This window comes from Micromys minutus, assembly GCF_963924665.1.
Source record: "Micromys minutus genome assembly, chromosome: 2".
NCBI lineage: Eukaryota > Metazoa > Chordata > Mammalia > Rodentia > Muridae > Micromys > Micromys minutus.
In genome coordinates, this window is record NC_137971.1 from 94,494,132 (window position 1) to 94,511,025 (window position 16,894).

Consider the following 16,894-nt stretch of genomic DNA (forward strand, 5'->3'; position numbering starts at 1 on the left):
ATAGAGAGATCCTTTCTCACCCCCACTTCCCAATAACAGCTTTCATTCCCAATTATGATAGTGTTGCATATAACAAATGTTTTAAAATTTTTTAATTTTTATTCCCACTTTACAGAATTAGTTTTAAAAAACCTAATTATTTTCTGCCAGTTTTTATTTAGGGAAGACCTTTGGTCTGTGTGGTGGTGCACACCTATAATCCTAGAACTCAGGAAGCAGAGGCAAGAGGATCACTGCAAATTTAGAACCATTATGGTTTTCACTGTAAATTCTAGGACAATAACACCCTGTTCTGTTCCCCACCATCTCTTGCATACACGTTTTCTTTGTCCTCAGTGAAAACTAACAAATGATCTAGAGAGATAGCTTAGCAAGTAAGAGCACTTTTTGTTCTTACAGAAGATCCAGCACTCACATTGTGGTTCACAACCACCCCAAAATCCAGCTCCAAGGGCTCCAATGCCCTCTTCTGACCTCTGTAGGCAGCAGGCACATGCATTATATACCTACATATATGTAGGCAGAACATTCATACACATAATTTTTTTTAAAAAAAAGGAAATTAAACAACCAGACAATTTTGAAACGTTCAGAAACAAGGTTAATATACATCTTTGCCCATAAGTGCATGAAGTCCTTATCCACTCAGGTAGCTGGAACCACAGGTGCTTCCTAAGTACTTACTCAGCTTCATTTTGTTTTAATATAATTTTAGGAGGAAACAAACCATGAGTAGGACTAGCTCTATAGAAAATGGCTTATTGTGTTTTTTGAGATAGGGTCCCTCTATGCAGTCTTAGTTGTCTTGGAACTTGTTATGCAGACTAGGCTAGCTTCCATCTCACAAGAGCTCTGAAGTGGTGGCACATGCTGTTTTAATCCCAGCAATGGTGAGGCAGAGGCAGACAGATCTCTGAAAAAGAGGCCAGCCTGGTCTATAATACAGTGAGTACCAGGAGAGCAAAGGCTACACAGAGAAACCCTGTTTCAAACAAACAAATAATAAAACAAAAATTATTTTAGATTTTAAAATTTCATTTTATGTATATGGGTGTTTACATACCTGGTACCAATAGAGGTCTGAACTACAGATGGTTGATAACATCATGTGGGTACTAGAAACTGAACCCAGGTCTTCTGTAAGAATAGTAAATGTTCTTTTGTTGATCTTGTGTCTTGAGTCAGGGTTTCTGTGTAGCCTTAAGCCATCCTGAAACTCACTCTGTCCAAGCTGGCCTCAAACTGAGAGATCTGCCTGCCTGTGTCTCCTGAGCGCTGGGATTAAAAGATGTGCCCATGACCAGCTGTAGCAAATGTTCTTAAACACAGAACTATATCTATAGCTCACCTCCTACTCTGTCTAGTTTTTATGTACATGCTGGGAAATGAATTCAAATCCTCATGTTTGAACACTTTACTAACTGATCTACCTAGCTCTAGAAAAACATTTGACATGCTTTCATGATGAATTCTAAAGAAATTAGGAGTGAATAGAGTATATCACAAAACAATAAAGATCATATATGACAAACCTATAGCCAAAATTATATTGAATTTTCTGAAAATCTGGAATGAGACAAAAGTATCCAAACTGCCTGCTTAACGTAGTACTCAAGAGTCTTATCCTGGCCTTATAGCACAGGTAGAGGCAAACAGATCTGAATTCATGGCTAGCCTGGGCTACACATAGTAAGACTGTCAAAAATAGACACTGGGCTGGAGAGAAAGCATCAGTTAAGAGTACTGACTACTCTTCCTAGGACTTGAGTTCAATTCCCAGTAACAGGCTCATAAATCTGTTAAGTCTCCTGTAAGTCTTACATGCCTGCAAGTCTACAGGGAGACACAACTCCTCTGGTCTCTGTGGGCACCTACACTCATACACACACATCCTTCACAATAAAAAACAATAAACATAAATCTACCCTAGTCTTGGTTAGAGTAACTAGAGAAAGATTATATAAAAGGGATAAAAATAGGAAAGGTAGAAGTCCTTTCACAAATGACCTGATTTTATACTTAAAATGTTATAGATGCTATCAAGTATCACTAGATCTGATACTTTCAGTTAAAGTATAAGATAGTAATTAATACACATATCTGTAGGTTTCTTCATACCAATAACAAATTCACTAAGAAAATCAGGCAATATGGGCCACATCAGTCAAGTCACACAGATCAACATAACCAGGGAGAACATAATACTCCCATGTACTCAAGACACATACCAAGGTAGAAATGGCTCTCTTGCCAATGCTCTGGCAACCTCCCTTTTCACCATCGCTGCTTGTCAGTACATGATCTCAGATTTCTAAAATCACTTATTTCATGGGTGTTTTGCCCACAGAGAATCAGTCAGTGCTCCTAACCACTAAGCCATATCTCTCCAGCCCTGGTATTTATATTCTAAAATATCTGCATAGGAATTTAATACAGCCAGACCCATATATGGTGTTTAAGAACCACTGCAATTCATAAGAAAAAATTCCAAGTAATCGATCAATTACCTTTGGCTTGAGTAAACACCCCTTCCAATATAAACAAGCTTCATATATTATATTGTTTTCTTTTAACACACCTCCTAGCAATATCACTGTAATAATTTATACAACACTAAATTAAGTAAAAATATGATTAAGATCATCCTGATAAGAAAGGTTATACTGAAGTAAAGAACACAATCTAAAACTAGTAAATAGAGCATTTAGCTCAATATTAAAGGATATTCCTGAATCTGTATAATTTCCTCTTCACAAAAGAATTTGTCTACTTGGATAAAACATTGTCCAGATGCTTTCAAACTTACTCTAATATTTCTACAACTTCAGTCCGAAAAATTCTTTCTTCTATGACTTATCTTCAGTGTTTCAACTTAAACTTTCACCAAAGAACTTTATCTACAGCCATTATAACTGTAGTGTTCCAATGGAAAATTTTTCCTTATTTCTAGCTATATTTATTAATTAAAATTCATTAAAAATTTTTTTGCGTGTATAGTTGTTTTGCCTGCATCATGTATGTTAGTGTGTATACAGTGCCCTAAGAGATCATAAGAGGACTCAAATTTCCAATTTGGGCACTAAATATCAATCCATAATCCTTTGGAATGGCAGCCAGTGCTCTTAATTGCTGAGCCATCTCACTAGGTTTTTTTTTTTTTTTTAACTAGTTTTTTTTAAATAATATTTTTAAACACCTAAGTTTTTTAAAATAAGAATAAACTTTCCTTTCCACTTTACTTAAATATTGCAATAACATACTGATGTATACTTTAATTCTGTTGAGTTGGAACCAGTACTGTATTATTTTGTTGCTAAAGTATTCCAGCTTTCTCTATTGGAAACTTTCAGAATAACTCGTTTTGTGGTGCTGAGATCAAACTCAAGGCCTTACATATTCAGCAAATACCCCACCCCCAACATGCCCCCTTTCTCTTTTAAGCACCTTCTAACATTTTGCCATTACCAGAAACTCCAGGAACATCTTATATTTTCTTGCTCTGGTACAGAAAAATCACTTGAAAAAGCTCTTAGAATTAGTTGTAAGAATTAAAGGAACTCGGGCTGGAGAGATGGCTCAGCAATTAAGAGCACTGACTGCTCTTCCAGAGGTCCTGAGTTCAACTCCCAGCAACCACATGGTGGCTCACAACCATCTGTAATGAGATCTGATGCCCTCTTCTGGTGTGTCTGAAGACAGCAACAGTGTACTTAGCATAAAATAAATAAGCAAGTCAAAAAAAAAAAAAAAAAAAAAGGAATTAAAGGAACTAAGACTGTAAGGCATTTGCAACACGACATGACATGTAGCTAATCGAGTGTTAGTAATAGTATTACATATAAAAACAAATATACTCATACCTGGAAATTACTAATTTACACAAAATTACTAATAATAATTTAATTTTTAAAAAAAGTAGTTTGACTACTAAAAAAAAAATGTCAGTGAAGCTGGAGACAGGATACCTCAGAGGCTAAGAATGTGAACTGCTCTTCCTGAGGACCCTGGTTGATAAGAAGCATCTACATGGTGGTTCACAGCTGATCCACATGACAACTCACAGCTGTCATAACTGCAGTCCCAAGGGCTGCCACACCCTCTGGCCTTTATGGGCATCAGAAACATATATGGTGTACAGACATACATGCAAGCAAAATACTTATACACATAAATGATAGTAATTTTAAAAACTGTTAGTTTTACAATAAATGAAGATACATATTTACCATTACAGTTGTCAGGAAGCACTAGATTGGTTTTATGTTTTGTTGCAAAATAATATTACACATTGTAACTTGCTAGAGATGCCATAATAAAGTATAAGTAACTTAAGCAACAAAAATAATTCTCACAGTTTTGTAGACCAGAAACCCGAGGTTATAGGATTAGCAGTATTGGTTCCTTCTAAGGGCAAACCTGCTCTACTCCTTTTCCAGAGATTCTGCTAGTTTTCTACCAATCCTTGGAAGTCTTTGGTGTACAGAATTTCGACATGATCTCAATCATTTCTTACTTCCCACTCAGTACAAATGTGGTTAAATTTCCCCTTTATTAGGCTATCAATCATACTGTATTAGGATCATACCCCAGTATTATCTCAGCCTATTTCTCTAAAACCCCTAATATGCTAAGACACTGCAGGTTATGGCCTTAACATAAATTTAGGAATGTAACATAACAACGTGTACTTCTGTCTACTTCAAAGTTCAAGCTAGATAGCTGGTAAAGCTCTTGTGTTTTTCTATGACAGAAGTTCTTTATTATTCCTAATAACCGTTAGTTCTAACTTAATGTCAATAAGTTGTTGCTGAAAATCCCAGATGATGGGAAACTAGTAGCCAGAACTAACCATATAATTAGAGTTAGAACTTTTAGCCCCATCTCTAGAAAAAGAGCAGACCTAGAAGATTGAGTTTATCAGCAAGAGCCAAAGTATAGACTCTTCCTTATTATAAGCTGGTGGAACTAGGACCAAAGTTTCATTTCTTTTTTGGTTGTTTTGTTTTTTGAAACGCGGTCTGTTTTTTGAGACAGTAGCTCTGGCTCGCCTGGATCTCACTAAAGAGCTTGCCTGTTTCTACCTCCCCAGTGCTGAGATTAAAGGCTTGAGCCATCATGCTTAGAAGAGGAGCTTTCGTAAGCACAATGATGATATTCTGTCATCTTATGTTGTTTTCCTTTCCCTTTTTTGTAGTACTAGAGATCAAACATGGAGTACGAACTCTATTCTAAACTAGCCTCTGGCTTTTTGATACAGGGTCTCATTGTGTATCCTAGGCTGACCTGAAATTTGGGAAACTGTTGCCCCAGCTGGACTCAAATGCATAACATTTCTGCCTTAGTATTTGAAATGCTGGGATCAGACAGGTGTCACACCACTCTCTGCACTTGTTACCTTAAAAAAAAAAAAAAAAGACAAAGAGCTATTTGTCCAGTTTCTTAATGGTTAGATAGATCCAATAGTTTTATGCACAGTTGCCTGCATGGCCATTACACTAGACACCAAGATTTATGATTTAAAAGGTGTTAAGAATAGTCCCCCTCCCACTCCCCCGCTATAGACTAACTTTTACAGATTGAAATATCTTTAATGAAGGGATGGCTTAAAAACCTATCTGAATTTGAGTCATTATATTCCTCTTTCTTCCTTTATTCAACTAATTCATTTTGAGTTTGAGGTATTTTTGGTTTTGATTTGATTGTTACAGTTTTTTGGGGGAAAAAAAATCTCCCTATGTAGGCACTGAACTTGAAATTGAATTACAAGCATTATATATACCATCAAATTTTATAGATCCATTAATTTTGCTTATTTATTATTTTATATGTATGAGTGTTTAGCCAGCACTGTGTGCATGTCTGGTGCTCTCAGAGGCCAGGAGGTGTGTGTGGTATTTCCTGAAACTGGAGTTGTAACCCATTGTGTGGGTAATGAGGACAGACCCAGGTCCTCTGGAAGAACAGCCAATGCTCTTAACCACTGAGCATTCCAGTTTCTCTAGCCCAATATAAATATACATATACATATATAAAACATTTTCCCCCAAAGTATGCATACAAGTATTTCTGAAGAGGTATTCTTTAGTTTTAATAGATAGGTGAGACCAGAAAAAGTTTTTTAACCACATGAAATTACTGAAGTTGAAATTCAATAAAATGTAAAAGCAAATTCCCCAGTCATAACAGCCATATACTAGACAAAAATAAATATGGAACAATTCTTACACCAACACTAATCTATAGATAGTAGAGCTTGAAATAGTAAATATCAAAAACACAAAGCATATCAGTATAAGGGAGGCTTCTGTACACAAATGTATTCACAAATGTCAAGGATATCTTTTAGGAACCACACCTGTAAACTGTTTCAAGATTTTATGTCAGGCACTAGTAGTTCACTCCTCTAATCCTAGCAGCACTTGGAAGGCTGAAGCAGAAAGACTGTTATGGGTTGTCTGAGTTAGTGTTTCCATTGCTGTGAAGAGACACCATGTCCAAGGCAACTCTTATAATAAACAATAATTTAATCGGGGCTGGTTTACAGGTTCTAAGATTCAGTCCATTATCATCATGTCAGGAAGCAGGGCAACATCTAAGCAGGCATGGCACTGGAAGAGCTAAGAGTTCTAGTCTTGTTCTGAAGACAGCTAGGAGGAATCTCTCTCAAAGCCCACTCCCACATTGATACACTTCCTCCAACAAAGCCATTCCTATTCTAATAAGAAGTGGCTTAATAGTGCCACTCCTTGGGCCAAGCATATTCAAACCACCACATGGGTTAAAAACCAGTCTGAGCTACAGAGTAAGACTGTCTCCAAAGCAAAGGGAGAGGGAATGCAAGATGGCTCAGCATAAAGGTGTTTTGCCACCAAGTTTGATGACCTAAGCAACAAAACCCATATTGCAGAAAGATTAAGTTCCTACAAGTTGTCTACTGTCTGTCACACTTACCACAGCAGGTGTGAATACATACATATACATGAACAATAAGTAGATGTAATTTAAAAAAAATTAAAATAACAGACTTGAGGGGGTGCAGCATGTGGGTGGGTATATTATAAAAGAATACTAATATCTTCTGAATAAACATTAATCTCTTGTATATATTAATTTTTTCATAATTAAAAAGAAAAAAATATATTTATTTTTACTTTAAAAATTTTTATTTGCATTGGTGTTTTGCCTGCCTATATATCTGTGTGAGGGGGTTGAATCCCCTAGAACTGGAGTTACAGACAATTGGGAGCTTAATGAGCTGCCATGTGGGTGCTGGAAACTGAGTTCAGATCCTCTGGAAGAGCAGCCAGTGCTCTTAACCACTGATCCATCTCTCCAACCCCAAAGGAACACATTTGAAGAATATAAAAACATATATGATTAAATCACAAATTCATTTTTAAAAAACCCAAAAAACACAGGCTCTCACATTGTAGACCAGGTTAGCCTCAAGTTTTTGAGTGTGGAAATTACAGGTATGGGAAGCCAAGCTTTCTTCTTAAAAATTTATTTTATGTATTTTGCTGTTTTGCCTACATGTATATCTGTGTACATGTTATATCTGGTGCTGGAAAAATCTAGAGGATGTGAACTGAACAGGTTGTGAACAGCAATGTGGGTACTGGGAATAAAACCAGGGTCTGCTGAACATTCAGTGCTTTTAACCACTGAGCCATCCCTCCAATCCTTGGCTTTAATTTTTTAAATACATCATATTTATTATTTACTTATTATCTTAGGGTTTCTATTGTTGTGATAAAACACCATGACCATAAGCAATTTGGTGAGGAAAGGGTTTGTCTAATACTTCCACAACACGGTCCATCATGGCAGAAGAAACTGAATGAAGCAGATGCCATAGAACACTGTGTATTGCTTGCTCCCATACTTTGCTCAGCCTGCTTTCTTACACAACTCAGGACCACCTGTCCGTGGCACTACCCATAGTGGGCTGAAACCTCCCATATTTTAAAAAAAACGCTGAGGGGGGCGGGGCAGAAAAGGCTTGTCTATAAACTTATCCAATTATCCAATGAAGGCATTATCTCAAATGAGATTTCCTTGTCTCAGATGACTCTAGTTTATATCAAGTTGCCAAAAACCTAGCCAACAAAGTTGCAAAACCTCAACTCTCTAAAACTCTACTGAAACTATTTTCTAAAAATAAATAAATAAATCGCTAATTGTTTCTTTTGATAAACCCAATGGCCCTTTTGTTTTTTTCAAGACAGGTTACTTTGTATAACTCTGACTGGCATTGAACTCAGAGATCTACCTTCCAGAGTGCTAAGATCAGTCTCCCACCACTATGCCCAGACCCAATGGTCTTAAAGCCCACGTTTTTCAACAAGTTGACCACAGACCAACTCAGGTTAAGTTTCCTCAATCTTGCTTTATTTTAAAAAATACCATCTTTTATGTGTCTTTCCTACACACAACTACAAAGACTTCCTGATAATGAGTAAGGTTAAAGTCACTTGCTAGATGGATTTGAAGGAGTCAGCAATCTCTTTGACCCTTTTCCCAAGGTGGCCAGCCACACTGAATAAATCTTCATTTTCTTCTTTTCACTACATAAAAAAAAGTCATTTAAATATTAAAAGTTTTGAGTGCTGCTATTCACTACAAAATAACTTCTAAGTATGGTTATGAAAAAGAATTTAATAACCTAGGTATGGTAGCTCACTTGTAGTCTTAGTATTCAGGAGACTAAGGCAGAAATACCAAGTTCCAGGTCAGCCTGTGCTATATAAAGAGAAAGAGAGCTATGTACATGGGGAGACAGATAAAAACACAGAACAGAAAGCCATTTACTAGGGCTAAGGATATAGCAGTTAGGAAAGTTTTGTCTAAGTAGCACATCTAAAGTCTTTGATTCAGTGTTCATCATAGCACAATAGTGAGACCCTACCTCACACAGCCTACCTCCCCAAACAATAACAATGACAATAATAGGGGCCTGTGGAGAGAGATCAGTCGGTGAAGTGCAGGAAGCAAGAGGTTCCAAGTTTGATCCCAAAAGCAAGGTTCAAAGAGGGAGAGGTGCTAGCCATGTAGGCATCTGCTTATCATTTCAGCACTGGGAGGAAGAGGTAGGTGGTTTCTTGGGACTCTCTGGCCTGTTTGATAGTCTAGCCTGACCAGTGAGTGCCAAGTCAATGAAACAGAGGAGACAAGACCCAAGTAACAACATCCAACGTTGTCTTCTGACCTTCACACATACAAGCTCACACATGAACTCATACATAGAAACATACATACACACACACAAGAAAAGAGTCAAGACTTCTGATGCAAGTGGCATGTGACTAGCCCACGCAGGCTCACATCCTTCGTTGGGTCTCGGACCTTCCTTGGTCACTCTCTCTAGCGAAGCTCCTGGTGGTGCAGAGTACACAGGCCTGGGCAGCCCAGGCAGCCCGGAAAGCAGGAGGAGGAGAGAGGTCCGAGAACCAGAAGCTTCGAGGGGCACCTGGTGGTAATCATCGCTACGAAGAGGAGAAGGCAAGGATAGGCCCAGGAGTAATGGAGTCCAAAGATCAAGGAGTAAAAAAAAAAAAAAAAATTCAACATGGAAAATAACCATCAGAAAAAAGAGGAAAAGGAAGAAAAGCCGCAAGATACTATCAAAAGGGAGCCAGCTGTGGCCCTGACTCTTGAGGTGGGCAAAAATTATGTGCCTAGAGGAGGTCGCAGGAGCTTCCCCATTGCTCACTATAAATGAGACTTGATGTATAGGGTTGGAGAGCCCCAAGCAAGGATGAGAGAGGAGAATGTACAAAGGTTTGGGAAGGATATGAGACAGCTCATGGAGAAACTGAGGGAAAGGCATCTGAGCCATAGTCTGCGGTGGTTAGCACTGACCCCCCTCACCATGACCACCATGACAAGTTTTGCCTTTATGTCCTGAGTCCTAAGGTTTTCTCTGAATATGATATGGGGACTCCTGCTTTGTGATGTGCTGTTGTACAAGTTTGAAGTTACTCCTAGACCTATTCCTGTTACCAGCTTCTAATTATTTTTATATTTCTACTTGAAACTTATGTTTTTTACTGGGCTTGTAATTCTTTTGTTAGCAAAATTTATCAGTTGCATGGGAAAATCCATATTACATATTGAGAACCTGATAAAGCAGATTGAAAAGGCAAAAAAGAAAATGTCTGCCAGGATTATTCTGTCCAGAAACATAGTAATTGGGTACCAGAAATGTACAGGTAATATGGATGTACAAGTGAAATTTCATATTATCTGTAAAAATTAAAAATTTAGCCAAAAATCATTAATGTTTTGAGTACTTCAGACTGGATATAAAGTAAATGAAAGATTAACTTACAAAAACCTATATTGCTGGAGAGAAGGCGCAGTAGGGTTCAGAGCACTTGCTGTTTTACAGAGGACCTAGGTTTGGTTCCTAACCACCTGCATGGCAGCTTCCAGCTGTCTGTAACTCTAGTCCCAGGGGATCCAACAACCTCTTTTGGTCTCTCTAGGCACTAGGCATGCTCATGATTTGCACTATATACATGCAAGTAAAATATAAATATACATAAAATAAAAAGGAAGTTAACAGGACATAGACAGGTATGCCTTTAATCTCAGTACTGGAAATGCAGAGGTAGGAAGATCTCTGCAAATTTAGGACATCCCAACACACATAGCAAGTTTCAGGTCAAATAGTGCTGCACAGTGAGCTCCCGTTTCCAAACAAATAAAAATGTAGCTGCTTGCTACCCAAATTCACTAAGTAGACAAAGATGGCTAGACCTTCCTGCCTCAACTCCTTAAGAGTTAGGATTATAGTGGTGTATTACCACGACTGTCTGTTCCTTTTTTTTTTTTCTTTTTAAGAAAATTAGGGGCTGAAAAGAACAATAAGTGTTCTTAACTGCTGAGCTACCTTTTCAGTCCTTAATTCTTTTTTCCTTTCTTCTTTGAGGCCACCTTGGCCTACTTGAGACCTTGTCTTAAAAAAAGGAATGAAAGAAAAAAGAACGAAAGAAGTAAACTAGACTGCTCAGTGAGAAAGGTGCTTGCTCTGTCAGAATGAGGATCTGAGTTTACTAGACAGCACTTACAGTTTGTTATCCCAGTGTTGGGAAGGAAAAGCCAGTGAATTCACTGGATATTGAGCTTAGCCTAAAGGACAAACCCCAGGTTCCAGGAAGAAACTCTGTCCACAAAATAAGGTGAATGGCTCCTGAGGCTGACCTCTGACCTTCACCTATATAAATCCATATGCACACATGAGCTGGAGAGATGGCTCAGCAGTTAAGAGCCCTTCTTGCTCTTCCAGAGGTCCTAGGCTCAAGTCACAGCATTCTCACATGGCAGCTCACAACCTTCTTGTAACTCTAGTTCCAAGTGGGATCCAATGTCTTCTTTTGACCTCAAAGAGTCATGCATACACTCTTTTATGTATGTAAGTATATTGTCGCTGTCTTCAGACACACTAGAAGAGAACATTGGATCCCATTACAGATGATTGTGATCCACCATGTGGTTGCTGGGAATTGAACTCAGGACCTCTTGGAAGAATAGTCAGTGTTCTTCACCACTGAGCCATCTCTCCAGACCATATGCATACATTCTTTTACACACACACACACACACACACACACACACACACACACACACACACACACTTAAAAAATGAGAAGGGAATTTTTTTTACTGTTAATTGTCATATTAACACAGGTATTTGGGATAGAGTTTAAATCTTGTCCTTCCACATCGAGGCAAGAGTTCTATCAATAAAATGTACCCTCATTCCTTCATTTTTGTTTTGTTTTTTGCGGCAAGTTCTTATTATGTACCTCTTGTTGACCTAAAATTTACTGTGTAGACCAGACTGGCCTCAAACTCACCAGAGCCCACTCGTCTCTGCCTCTTCAACTGCCAGGATTAAAGAAATGCACCACCATACCCAGACCTTTTTGGTGCTCTTTCCCCTAAATATTTGCTTTAGATTAATTTTATGTGCATGAGTGTTTTTCCTGCATGTATGTAAACCATGTGCCTGCCTAGTGCCCATGGCCTAGTGCACTAGGTCAGGCTCCCCTGAAACTTCAGTTATGGATAGTTGTAAGCAAACCTAGGTCTTCTCCAAAACAAATGTTCTTAAATGCTAAGGCATCTCTCCAGCCCCATCTCCTTTTCGAGACAGTTTCACTACACTGTCCAGGCTAGCCTTGGATTCATTATATAATCCATGTTTTCCTCAAACTTGCAGCAATAATCTTGTTTCAACCTCCCATGCTAGGGTTACAGGCATTCATCACCATTCCTAACTCCAAGAAGCAGTAACCGAGGGACTGGGAAAATATGGCTTAGTCAGTAAAGCACTGTGTATTAAGTACCTGATTTGGATATTTAAAAAAGAAAAAAAAAAAAAGAAAAGAAAAAGAGAGGAAGGAAGGGAGGGTGGGCAGGAACCATGTATACCTGGAATCCCAGCACTGACTACAGAGACAACAGATTCCTGGAGGTTGCTGGCCAGCCAGTCTAGATGTAAACTTTAGGTTCAGTGGAAAACTGTGACATAAATAAATAAGGTAGGGCCAGCAAAATAGCTCAGTGGATAAGAGGAGGACCTGGAATTCATGATTCTCTTGTTTCTACCTCTTAAGTACTGAGATTACAGACAAGTATCACCATTTGTGGTTGGAGCCTTAGTACCTACAAATTGTGGAGGACATTAAAGAATTATGTTTGCGTGGACTGTATCAGTATTTAGCATACTGAAATCTAACTATGAAAAATTAAAAGTACATAATATATCTAAAATAGTAATAAATCTCATTACATATTAGCATAATTTTTATTTAATAAAACTACTTTACAAGCAAAAAGTTAACGAAAGTGGCAGTGTTTTACAGTATTTGCAAAGCTTCTTAATGTTTAACTCAACAGAGGACAGCTATATTATTATAGTTGCTTTTGACATGTTTCACATGGCAGGCAGTTTCTTAGAACTTACACTATATACCTATAAGGTAGTACAAGTGAAAAAGCACATAACATCTTAATATTCTGGATCCATATGGTGTTCATGGACCCCTGCTTGCAGAGTCTTGTGCGATTTCTGGGGACCAGCAGATCAGTTTGAGAGCTATTGGATGGATTTGATAGTATCAGGCCATTCTGTCCTTGCAGCTTCATTTTACAAATAAACACAAAGGGAATATCTTCTGTATCTTATTTTTATACCTTAAAACTTGATAGTAATGGTTAAGAGCACAAAGTCCAAACTTCCAATGTTAGTACTGGGCCCCTGACCTTTGGCAAAGCACTCAACATTTTTAAAAAATGTTTTAGCTTCCTTATCATTAAAAATAATAAACAGGACTTATTGTATATAATGTCATTATGAAGATTAATTAAATGTAAAATTTTTCTAAGAGTTTGGCAAACTGAATGTTTAGTAAACACTTGAGTAGTTTACTGAAAACTTTAAGTGGTTTGATAGACTCCACCCATAAGGAATTTACAAAGAAATAGAAAATAGCCAATACCCAGAGTGACCCATACTACACTATTATAGACTCAGTGTTACTAATCTCTGACACCTTTGCTCTATGTATATACTGTAGCTCAAAAAGTTGACAGAAAAAGGGTACTACAAGGTGAAAAAAAGCAGTATTAGTTATGCATGTTTTCTTGCCATCACGTTCCCTAATAATCAATAACAATTAACATTTGCAGTAAATTCCATTGTAAACCACTTAATGACATTCCTAAAAGTCCCTTGGATTTCCAGACAATAGCCTGATAATAGCAAAAGATTCTCCTGTAGAATGTTAGGACTTATGTAGTTTAGCATTCCTTTATCATATACTACTAAAATAAAGAGAAAAGATTGCCAAGACTCATGCCATTAACTAGATCTGGCAAGTACTAAAACAATTCATTTGAAAAGCTAAATGAGATCACGTAACCACATAATCTGCATATTTGGCATACTTTTTTGTATTATACTAACAGCAAATAAGTTAATAGTTTTAGCAGGAGGAAGAAACTCTGTTTAAATAAAAAAGTATAATATGCAGACAAGTGAGTTCTTTTTCTTTTAGTGTTTTAGTGAAACAGTTTATAGGCTAATAGCTTGACTACTATTATATTTCACTATTGTTTGGTTAGCAAATATTTCTGAACAACCACCATGAAACTAGTTCTATGCTAGTAATAAGGGTTCAATGAACATAAAAAGATGATAATTTTTTATGGAACTTACATTCTGCTCTGCCCTGGGAAACACACAAAACAAACATATAAAATGTTATAAATGTGGTAAATACTATTATTAAGGAAACAAAGAAGGCTATTCCAGAGACTACAGTCTTTAAAAGCTAAATTGTGGATTTCTAACAGACCTAAAAATAAATAATTCATAACAACTTACATCAATGTAACATAGATTCTACAGGCCTTTACTAATGCATAAGAAAACTATAGACATTTTGTGAAAACAAAATCAATCTTTCAGTGTCAAACTATTGGATAGCATTACTTAGCAATATGATGACCTCAAAAGATAATTAACCTCACAGTTCTAAAGAGCAAAAAGCATGCAAACACAACCCTAAAGAGAACAAGTGAAATCTGATATATAACTTAACTTAATGTGGTTATATTATATATAGAAAAGTTATTTCTATATATAGAGGGTGCAGGATGCATAGGCATATACTATCTTATCAATAGTCTATAAATCTAAAACTGTGCTAATATATAGAAATGTATATATACATACATAGTTAAATTTAACAAACAATATTTAGTTTCCACTTGGGAAGGCTGGGAATGAATGAAAAGAAATAGTTGATAAATTATCTAAAGAAAGAAATGACAACCTGAAAGGCTGATGTTAGAGGATCTTATCTTCAAGGCCAGCTTGAGCTACACAGTAAGACTATCCATCTCTGTCTAAACACACACACACACACACACACACACACACACACATGAAAAAGCTATATTAAAACATATTACTCTGTTTGCCCAACTTTAAAAAATTATTTTCTTATGGCTGAGGCTATAGCTCAGAATGTATAGTGCTCACCTAGCACCACATAAACCACAGTGGAAAACACCTGTAATCTCAGCATTTGGGTGGTAGAAGGATCATCAGATATTCAAGGCAAGTCTAGTTCATGGTAAGTCTCACTACATGAAACTGCCTCAAAAAGAAATTAAGTTCAAAATAGGAAAAAAAGAAATGAAAATAAAAATGTGTATGGTGGCTCATTCCTGAAATCCCAGCACTCAGAAACTGAGGCAAGAGGACTCCAAATCTGAAGCCAGCCTGGGCTATCAGAATGTAACTCTAGCTTAAAAAAGAAAAAAAGTAACCAAAAGAAAATAAGTCATAAAACTCCCATATAATAAATCAAGAAATCCAAAGGAAACCTGCAGTTATAAGTAAGATCTCTACTCAAGATAAAAATTTCCAACAGAAAGATTAATGGATTTTTGAGTAAATTTAGTCTTGTATCACAACATGAGGCAGTCAACAATCTCCATAGGCTGTACAATAAGCACACTCAAACCTATTTATTAACAATGACCAATGAACTTTATGTTATGTATGGCACTGTCCTGAAACTGCCATGAAACACTAATGGGATCAGGATCAACTTCATAGGTTTTCACCAAGTTACTCACCTAAGGAAATGCTTATTTTAAAATGTTTTATTATTACATTTGGGTATTTATTGTAGGTGGGTGTTCATGCAGATCAGAGGACAACTTCTGTGAGTTGGTTCTCCCTTTCTACTGTATAGGACCTGAGGATTGAATTTAGGTTGTCAGATTTGGTACTGAGTGCCTGTTTTACTCACTGAGCCATCTTGCTGGCCTGGAAATGTTTATACTTAAGAAATATCCATAAGCAAACAAGTGGGAGACGAGATTTTTCCATCCTACAAGGTTATAGGGAAGACAAATCCAAACATTCAAGAAAAATTATTTCCCAGGTTCTGCTGAAGGCAAAATTGCAACCAGTTAACCAAATATAGTTTTCCAAATTGGTATAAATAGTTTAAGCTAGCAATAAAAGCTAAGAATATTTTATCAGTTATGTTTTCCACTCCAAATAATGTTCTCCATAAGCTCATTGTTTGATTACTTGGAACTATAAAATTCAGACACTGAGAGATTAGTCTGAATTTTAATGACGGTCAAGAAAAATGTTGAGGAAAAAAGATTATAATCTCTGAATTACTGTTCAGTTTTTATAATAAAGAATAAAGCTGTTGGAACAAGTAATCTTTCTGACAACCATTACAAATCTTGTATCTGTTAGAAAGAACAGTGACTGCAGAACCTCGACCAGGCAAATGACATTACAATTTCACTCAGGATCCTATGAAATATTAGGTATATATATATATATACATATATATATGTATATATATATATATATATATATATATAAATCAGTTAACTCAAATAATATTTTAATTTAATTTAGAGGGCTAGATGGATCTATTACTCTATTATTCAAAGGCAATCCTTTACAAAACAAAGATGTATTATTTTAAGCCTCTCACATACATCTTAAATATGTAATTGAAAAATACTCCAGAAGAAATTAATAATTAACATTTCACCCGTTAATCCTTGCTTTTATCATCATGAAGATACTTAAATATTTCATGTTGAAACGAGAAAAGGGGGACGTGAGATGAGAAAAATTCGAAGTAAACTGATCATGACATAGCATCTGGCAGAGATCGAAAAGGCATCAACAGTGCCAAAAGAACTGTCAATGAGATGAAAATCAATAGAATATTATTGATTCTATTTAGTCCCAACCCAAGGGACCAAAATCATCACTGGCAACGCCACCTCTTTTCAAGTCGCCTTCAGTTGAAATACATTAACTCACTAACCCTAACTA

The 16,894-nt window shown here is 36.7% G+C and overlaps 1 protein-coding gene and 1 pseudogene across 3 annotated transcripts in view; one reads left to right on the plus strand and one right to left on the minus strand.

Moving 5' to 3' along the window:
• Positions 1–16,894, minus strand: part of RAB6A (RAB6A, member RAS oncogene family) — a 34,538-nt gene that overhangs the window by 16,432 nt on the left and 1,212 nt on the right. The window lies entirely within an intron of this gene.
• Positions 9,523–9,954, plus strand: LOC308416962 (protein BEX1-like; annotated as a pseudogene). The gene has a single exon. The product of its transcript is annotated as a protein BEX1-like (transcript).